Source organism: Echinops telfairi, unplaced genomic scaffold (genome assembly GCF_000313985.2).
Source record: "Echinops telfairi isolate 266 unplaced genomic scaffold, ASM31398v2 ScPeMD7_2291;HRSCAF=2852, whole genome shotgun sequence".
NCBI lineage: Eukaryota > Metazoa > Chordata > Mammalia > Afrosoricida > Tenrecidae > Echinops > Echinops telfairi.
Window position 1 is genome coordinate 7,425,344 of NW_022106189.1, and position 9,891 is coordinate 7,435,234.

Consider the following 9,891-nt stretch of genomic DNA (forward strand, 5'->3'; position numbering starts at 1 on the left):
TATTAAGGGCTCAAGTAGGCAAATGTTTTGAGAATGATGATGGCAACAAATGTACAAATGTGCTTGACACAATGGACGGATGGATGGATTGTGATGGGTTCATGAGGGAGGGAGGAGTGGGGAAGGAGGGGGAAAAATGAGGAGCCAATATTAAGGGCTCAAGTAGGCAAATGTTTTGAGAATGATGATGGCAACAAATGTACAAATGTGCTTGACACAATGGACGGATGGATGGATTGTGATAAGAATTGTACGAGCCCCCAATGAAATACCTTTTTGAAAAAATGAGAGCTCAAGGAAAATTGTTTTTAAAGCATCATAGTTGCAGGTGTGATAACAGAAATTCGAATAGGACTCAGATTGAGACACATACATTATACTAGTTAATAAGTTTACAACATCGGCTCAGGGTCCACCAACCAATGCAGTCAGGATAAGACTCATAGTTGTGCTGTGTGGACCTTAGTACCCAAATTCCATCAAGGCGGCCCTCCCTGGACTGCCGAGAGAAGTGGTATTAATCCACTTTCCAATGTACCCTGCAGGGGGGCCAGAATCTTCACATGCTGGTTAATGGTCAGAAAAAAGTCAGTGGAGGCTTAATTCACTTGGAGACTCTAAGAACGCATTTAGGGCTTTCACTGGAAACCCTAGCCTTCTGCACACTCAGTGCTCAGAACTTAAGCTCTGCTACGAGGTAAGGCACCGTCTTGCTATCTGAATTTAGGCACTAACGAGATTTGGGTATCAGGGGACACTGCATTTTAAACTAGTTCTCCTGTAGCTGAAGTGTCTGTCAGCACAGTTTATCAGTGGTTTACTCACAGCAGTTCAACAGTGATCAAATTCTTACAGCGGCCCCGCCCCCCAAGCCCCACTGCACAGGTCATGGTCAAGTAAGTCTGGAAATGCTGCAAACGCCATCCTTCCGACAGATTCACGAGGCACAGTGCAAAGCTGAGTTTAACACAATCAGTAGGCTTCTTAGCTGCAGGGATTTTTCAGAGCTAAATAATTTGACCATGCACCCTTTGTTCACATATCTATTAGCATCTTGTGGAATTTTTGATTAAGTGTATCCTTCAAAACACACTCTCGTAGGTTTGGGCCACATGTGGTTTTTCACCAGCACTTGTTCCTCTGACATAGCCTGCAGTCACCACTAGCCCACAAGGAACTGTAGTGCAAATTAGAAAAAAGCAAGCCCTTCTGGGGACGAATTTTTCCTCCATCTGTTGGGAAATTGTAACAATGCCATTTGCCTGTGCAGGGTGCTTTCCGAGGTTCCGCGGCACTTTTCTGCCATCTACTGACCAGTTGTTGAAATCACTTGACCAGAATGTTCAGAGTGAAGAGGGGACTTCTGAGTACAGGACAAGTGACATAACCCAGCGAGTTTTCAGAATCTGTGACCTTGGAGACATTTTTTAATGTTGTAAAAAAATAGACTATTTAAGACTTGGACAACCTAACAGTAGATTCTGAGAGACATGAGAAGCCAAGTAGCCTAGCCCACTTTCCTGCTACCTGGAGAGTCTGTGGAATAAAAACAAGCATTGTTTTCTTGCTGTTGTCGTTGTTTTATTTTAATAAACATAAAACATTTTATTGGGGGCTTTTACAGCTCTTAGAGTACATACATCAATTGTATCAAGCACATTTGTACATAGGTCGCCATCAACATTTCCAAAATATTTTCTTTCTACTTGAGCCCTTGATATCAGCAATTTTTCCCCTCCTTCCCCCACTCTCCCACCCGCATGAACCCTTGTTAATTTATAAATTATTTTTATTTTCATATTTTACACATCCATTGTCTCCCTTCACCCATGTCTCTGTTGTTTGCTCCCCCAACACTCCCCCTACCCTCATGGTATCGCTATTCTGATTATTGGTCCGGAGGGGTTTATCTGTCCTGGATTCTGTGGGTTGAGAGCTCTTATCTGTACCAGTGTACATGTTCTGGTCTAGCCAGATTTGTAAGGTAGAACTGGGGTCATGATAGTGGGCAGTGGGGGGGGGGGGAGCAGGAAGCATTAAAGAACTGGAGGAACGTTGTGTGTATTGTCGGTGCTATACTTTACCCTGGCTGGCTCCGTTTTTCCTTGTGACCTTCTGTGAGGGGGATGTCAAATTGTCTACAGTTTGGGTCTCCATTCCAACCCCCCATGTTCACATAGAAATGGTTGTTGTTTGGGGCCTTCTGATGCCTGATACCTGATCCCATCACTACCTGGTAATCACAAGAGATGATGTGCTTCTTCCATGTGGACTTTGTTGCTTCCCTGCTAGAGGGCCACTTGTTTAACTTCAAGCCTATAAGACCCCAGAGGCTATATCATTTACTAGCTGAGCACCATCAGATTTCTTCAACACATAGCTGATACACCCATTTTGTCTTCAGTGATCGCATCGGAAAGGTAAGCATCACAAAACGCCAGGTTATTAGAAAAAAAGTGTTCTTACATTGAGGGAGGACTTGAGTAGAGGCCCAATGTCCATCTGCTACCTTAACACTAAACCTATAGATATATGTACATAGACCTATATTCCTATCATTATAATTTACATATGTACATGCCTATGTTTATATCTCTATAAATGTCTTTTACCTGCTTGTTCTTTCCTCTATTTCCTTGTACTTTCTTCCTGTCCCACTACCATGTTCGACAATCATTCGGCTCTCTGCACTTCCTCTCGGCTACGTTGCACTTGGTCAAACCCTCCCCACCATCGATTTTAGATCTCCTGATTCCATGACTCTAGAACAGCGGTTCTCAACCTGTGGGTCACGACCCCTTTGGGGGTCGAACGATCCTTTCACAGGGGTCGCCTGATTCATAACAGCAGCAAAATTACAGTTATGAAGTAGCAACGAAAATAATTTTATGGTTGTGGGGTCACAACATGAGAAACTATATTAAAGGATCGCGGCATTTCGGAAGGTTGAGAACCACTGTCCTAGAAGAACATAGCATTTTCCTACTTAGAAGCGGGGTCTAATGGTGTCCATAGAGTGACTCTGAGCCTACTCATTGGGGTAAATAGTCCTCTCCCTCTGGGCTTCAGTCTCCTCTTTTGTAAAATGGAGACGGTCATTCCTGCCCTGCCCCCTTCCACCTCGAAGAAGTACTTTAAGAATAAACAAATTACTGAACATGAACAAGTGTTATCAACTATCAGAATCTGTGCATGTAAGAGCTGACTTTATCGCTCAAAGATGCAAATAAGCCCTGGCTGATTGAGGATAAGACTACCTGTATGTACCAGTAACCAGTTGTGTTCGTCTGGGTACTTTAGAGAAACAAATCCACAGAAACTCATGTATAAGAGAGAGTTTTATATAAAGGTTAAGTGTACATCAAGAAAACATCCCAACCCAGTGCTGCCCAAGCCCACAAGTCCAACATTAACCTATATGTCCAACACCAATCCACAAAGTCCTCCTCCATCTCACAAAAGACAAGCAATGATGCCGACTGCAGGAGGAAAGCCGAATCAGTGAAGGTGTAAGAATCTCAGTGCTGGCAGGGGTCTCCACACGGCTGCTCCAGCACCCAGGGCTGCATCGGGGTAGGTCCATGTGGCTTCTCCTCAGGGGTGTCTTGCAGGAAGTGAGCTTTGCAAGCTGAAGCAGGAAACTGACTAAGGCAGCGGCACCTTGGTCCGACCATCACAAAGCAAGAGACCTGAGAACTAAAAAGGTGAGGCTCACCAAGCCATTTATCTCTCCGCCTGTCAATTAATCCCACATGTGTTTATCAGCCAGGATGGCACAATAAACTAACTAACTTACCAGTGGCCAGGACATTCTATCTCATTGCAGCTCCCTGTGTGACAGCATAAAACTGTGCTCCCGAAGGCTTCAATGGCTGGTTTTCCCAAAACAAATTGCCAGGCCTTTCTTCAGAGGCTCCGCTGTGTGAATTCAAACTGTCCATCTTCCAGCTAATAGCACCTTCCTTGGTAAACTGCCCGTTGAAAGTGCTTTTCCTGGTTTACAAGGCAATTTTGTGCATTTTGCTGTGCACCCTCTCAGTCATCTGTCTAAACCCAAACATGACCATGTGACTCCTGCTCCTTCACTCTCATCAGGTGTGAGATCAAATGCCAGCCCCTTAGAGAACCCTTACCTGCCTTCCTCACCTACAGCCACAGACCCCCCACCACTCCATCCCCACTCCCATATCACCATAGCCCAAATTGCCATCCTGAGGGGACCATCACCATTAGTCAAATATTTTGTTCCTTTTATTTTATGTTTCTCCTCTCAAGAAAATGTAAATTCATTAAAGGCAGGTAATGAATGATGTGTTTACAGTACTAACTGCTCTCTGTCCATTGTCAGTCGCCATCAGGCACTCAGAATGCATTGATGGGTGGAAGAAGACCATAGTGTCCCTTTTTCTATGAAACGTTAGCCCACCCACCCGCAAGAATGAGCAGCCCCAACTCTTGAACCAATCCAGTACTCTCTCCTGAGAGACAGCGAAGAAAACTAGGAAAATACACAGATCTGAGAGAAAATGCTCTGATTTTTCCAGTCCTCCTCATCGGCACGAGCTGCCTGTGAGTTCCATGAGAGCCACATGTTCTTACCAACAACCTTTCCTTTCTGATTTTCCAAGTGAAGTGGGATTTCGTTATTACAATCAACCCACACTTTTTACCAGTTGAGAGGCCTCTGGTGGGCAGGGACTTTATCCCACCTGTGCGTGGATCCCAGAGCCTGACACAGTGATGGATGTCAAGGGGACGCCCCTCAAACATCTATGAATGAATGGAGCTAATATCATGACACAAAAGCCAATTTTTCAGCATTCACTTACACTGTGTTCCCATATGGTCAAAATGTTCCAGAGTGTTCCCACATAGGTTATCCAAGTGTTGTGCCCACAGACATTTTTAATATTTCTATTTTTGCCTATATAATTTGGGGCAAAAAGTAACATTTTTAAATGAACAGCTTTTCAATAGAAGGTACCAGATAGAACAGATAAAATGTAGAAAAAAGTCAAATTACTTAAAAACAGTCAGACAGTTGGCAAACTTTTGAGATGAAAGAGCCAATCCTATCCCTAGCAATAATTTAGAAATTATTCAAGAGCCACATACAGTGAACCCTCGTTTATCACGGTTAATCGGTTCTAGACCCTACCGTGATAAATGAAATTCCGCGAAGTAGGATTCCTTATTTGTAAATCAAATATTTTCGTATTTAGAGCATAGAGGACATGAAAAAACACCCTTTAGTCACCATTACACTCGTATTACCCAATTTAGTAAACGAAAAAGGGAAAATACAGTAAAACATTTTGGACGTTACAATTATCATTTATTATTTATTATATTATTTATGGCATCTAGTTTACAGTATTACATATTTCACATACAGTATTATTATACATAGTTCTTACAAATACTGTAATCAATAGCCTATGAAATGACTTAAGGGATGTACTTTACAGGTGGGTCGCCGTCTTTTTCCTCTGAAGGAGCGGGTGTAGGCAGTGGGTGCTGTTACCCAAAAACCACGATAGAGTGAAGCCGCGGAAGTCGAAGCGCGAAGTGGCGAGGGTTCACTGTATATGCTTTTACAAACAATGAACTCATCATTATATAAATATTAGCCTGTAAAATGTTTGCAAATGAACCTATAATCGTGTTGTTTTCATTTTCAATTTTACTTCTGAGCCACATGTGTGTACCAAAAGAGCTGCCTATGGTTTTAGAGCCACAGTTGGCCCCCCTCTGTTCTGGACTGAAGCTGGAGGATCCCCATGACTGTAACCCTAAGATATCCTTTGAATTGGGCACTGAAGCCACTCCTTGAGGTCACCTTTCAGCCAAGTAAAATATGAGTTTATAAGATAATCACTGTGCTTCCTTGAACAATAAATTGAAAGATGCCAATCGGTTAGCATCGACCTAAAGAAGGCAAAGAGGCAAAATAAAGCAAACAGAATGGAGAAGTAACCAATGTTTCCCCAATTTATGTAAAAATTGTTACATAGTAACCTAGTTTTCTGTGTATACTTTCATGTAAAACAGAAACAAATCTTTTTTAAATGTTTTAAATGGAGAGTTGATATAAAAAGATCACATTTTCACCTTCTCTTTTAAAAAGCAAAATAGTTAACAGTTCTTAACTCTGAAAGCCCTTCCTATTACAACCTCCTTCTGGTGATCTAGGGAGAAGCAACAAAATCAGAGTCAGGAGGAGGGAGGGAGGGAGAAAGGGGGAGAGAGAAAAAGAAAGGAGGAGAGGGGAGGAGCTGAGAAATCAGAGAGTTCCCTGGCAGAGTAGTAAGTGTATTACTAATTAGGCTGCTGACTGCAAAGTCAGTAGTTCGAAACCACGAGTCACTCCTTGGGAGACAGATGGGGCCTTCTTTATCTATTCCCTTAAAGAGTTACAGCCTCAGAAACTCTACCCAGTATGGTCTCTATGGGTTGAAATCTACTTGATGGCAATGAAGGTGTGTGTGTGTGTGTGTGTGTGTGTGTGTGTGTGTGGAGAGAGAGAGAATCCACTCTCCCAGCCTGCAAGAGACACTACAAAATTATGCCATTGAGGTGCAGCTCTGGGCCCTGCCAACATCCCACAGGAAACGTCTCTGAGTGAGTCTCTGCTGCAGCCACCACTTCTGCTGACTGGAGTCACCCTTGAAGGTCATCTGCATAAGGTTTGTGGCCTTGCTCACTCCAGAACCCCTCAAAGATAAATGATGGTGTCAAAAGCAAGCTCATTAAGCAAGCTCTGCTACACGACCCTCACTCCTCGGGCACTCATACCTCTCAGAGACTTCAGCTTTCTGAAGTCCTGCGCCCCCAGGACAGCGTACAAGGCGATTAAACACTGGCTTGGCCGTTGCGATGGTTACATGCGCCCAACAGGAAAGTGCGTCTCCCACCAGAGTGTTGTCTTGGCTGACTTTCCCAAGGAGCAAACCCTGAGACTAGGAACCGTGGCGAGTATCTTTCGAAGAGGTGCCTCGGGAGCTCTCAGGAAGGGAGTGTGGGAGTGAGACGGGGAGGAAAGGCAACAAGGCCAGGGCACGTCACTAGGCAGCTTATCACCATGGGGCAAGGGGGCTCACGCCCACCAGAAAATTCTAGAAGACCGGAGATAGTGTCACTATGAGTCAGAACGAACTCAATGGCACTGAGTTTAATTGAGTTTGGGAAAGAAACAAGCTCCAAGGTCATCTCTTCCACCCCCGCAGGTGAGGAAACTCGAGTACTTCTCCTTTAGGCTCTGTTCATCCCTGCCTGAGGGCTGGCCGGGGATTTACCATCTCAACGCTGCCGGCCGACACCACGCATAGAAGAAACACTCAAGCAGAGCGCTAGGCGTGTTCTGGGAGGACTCGGGTACCAGAACCCCGAGCAGGGGGCCAACAGCAGGAGCTGCAACTGCTCCGTCCCTGTGCGCCCACCTCAACTAACGGAGCAACCATCCCTCCAGTCAGTGACGTCGCTGTGCTCGGAGGGACGTGACAATTCATAGCACTGCCCTGTGGAAATCAAACATATGCAGTCACTTTCTATACACTGATCAGAATGAAGCCAGCCTCTCTGTAGTTCAAAATCCACCAGAGAAAAGCCAGATCCAGTGAGCTCCCTCCTGTGGGCTCCTCAGGCCCAAATGAGATTCAGAAGGAGCCTGGAGAAGCGCACCTTTGATTCTGAGCCATCTGTTCTTATCCTTGCCTAGGTCCTCCTGGGACCTGACGTGTTGAAATCGTGCAATTTCCAAGGCTTTTGCACACACAAGTGGCCCAGCCTTTCCAAGTTTCCCATTTGCACTGTTCTTCCTCAGTGGCTGTAAGGCCTAGCCTTATGGTGGGACTAATTCTGATCATTTATCATTGACTCATTCTTCATGCATGTGCTAATTTTTGCATCTCACTGTCACTTGAAAGAAATTCACCATATGTTCTGGCTGAGTGTTTGCCAGTTTCCTTATAGAGATACCTACCTAGTTCTTTCAGTCGCTAGAGGGTCTCCCTCTACATCAACATCCTGGCGCTAAGAGTGTTCTCCACTTCTTCACAGTTACCAACATCACTAAACTCAAAGCAGAGTGCAAGGGGAGTTCAGGGCTGGCAGACAGGACACCTGATTACAAGGCCCGTTAGCAGCTCCAGACTCAGACTCCTGGCATTCAGTGCAATCCAGGAACTTCCTCACCCTTCTGCTTGAGTCCGGTACTGGGGATAGAGGGCCAGGAAGGTTCTCAGCTTGCAAGAAACTCACAGTCCAATGCAAAAGATAGAAAAGTAAAACCCCACTTCAATGCAGTGTGTGTGTGTGTGTGTGTGTGTGTGTGTGTGTGTGTGTGTGTGTAGCAACTGTCTGGAAGGAATCAATAAGTTAACAATTAGATATGGAGGGTCAGGAAGCTTCCCAGATCTCTGGCTTAGAGGAAAAGGAATATTGTGAAACAATAGAAAGAGGAACTATCAGGCAAAGAGCCTCGTGGGGGAGGGATGGTGTGGGAAGAATGACAGAGAAATGATTAGCCTGTTGTTGTTGCAAGGTACCTTTGAGTTTGTTCTGACTCATAGTGACTCTACGAACAATAGAATGAAATACTGCCCTGTGTGGCTCTGTATTCACAATCATTGCTGTGTCTGAGCCCATTGTCACTGCGTCACTCCATTTCAAAAGGCTTCTCTTGTTACTAGAAAGCTCTAGTCTCTGGAAAAGGACATCGTGCTTGATAAAGTAGAGGGTAAAGGAGAGAAAGAGGAAGAAAGAAAGGAACCCTTCGATAAGATGAATGGACAGAGTGGCTGCAGCAATGGACTCAAATATGACGATCGTGAAGGTGGTACAAGACTGGGCAGTGGTCCGTTCTGTATTGCGTAGAGTTGGAATGGATTTGACGGCACCAAGCAACCACAAAACAGCCATTAGGGAAATGCCAACCGTCACCTCATATCCCTTAGATTAATAGATTAATCTAGAACAGACACTAACCAATGACTGGCTGTGAAGTGGGCACGTGACCTAATTCTGCCCCAGGAAATATGAAGAGAATATTGCCAAAGACTTTGGAGCAGTCTTTTCTTGCTTTTAGGAGAAAACAGCAAGAAGCCAGGTGCTCTCGTCTGTTAACTGTGATTGAAGGAGCGTGTGGCACTGTCGACGTTGGTGGGGGAAATAAATCTTGGGATAAAGCCAACACTGTGGATGGAGAAAACCTTGGTCCCTGATGTCATTATCAAACTGCTGAGTCAACCAAGCCTGAAGCCATCCCTGCCTCTGGGTTGCCTTGTGCATGAACCAACAACTTTCCATATGATCTAAGCCAGTTTGAGTTTTCCCTTATTGCTGTACATTGACACAGGCAGTCACAGGAGTGATTCTGAGGAATTGGGGGCACACGACGCCAAGGACCTAAATCAAATAGAAAGGCTCTGGGGCAGGGAGAGCATCACGTACAAATGCCCGGAAACAAAAGCGGCTTGGTGTGTTGCATTTAGCATTGGTCCAGGAGGTACTCTGAGCAGGGCCGGATCATGCTGCAGAGTGTGGAAAGGTGCGGCAACTGAGCCCATCAGCATTAGTGTTGACCACTAGACACCACCCAAAGGAAAGCAAGAAAGGTTCTGAGTGTGGCCCTTTCCTTGGGAGGCAAACGTTTTGACTGCGCAGAAGAACCTTATGGCCTTAGCCCATTTCAGTGTGCTCTAGTGGTATAATGCTGGATTTTAAAAATCAAGAACTGCCTAGGAAAGTGTGTGCGTGCGTGCGTGCGTGCGTGTGTGTGTGTGTGTGTGTGTGTGTATGTGTGTAGAAAACACTCTAGTGCTCTAGTGATATAATGCTGGATTTTAAAAATCAAGAACTGCCTAGGAAAGTGTGTGTGTGTGTGTGTGTGTG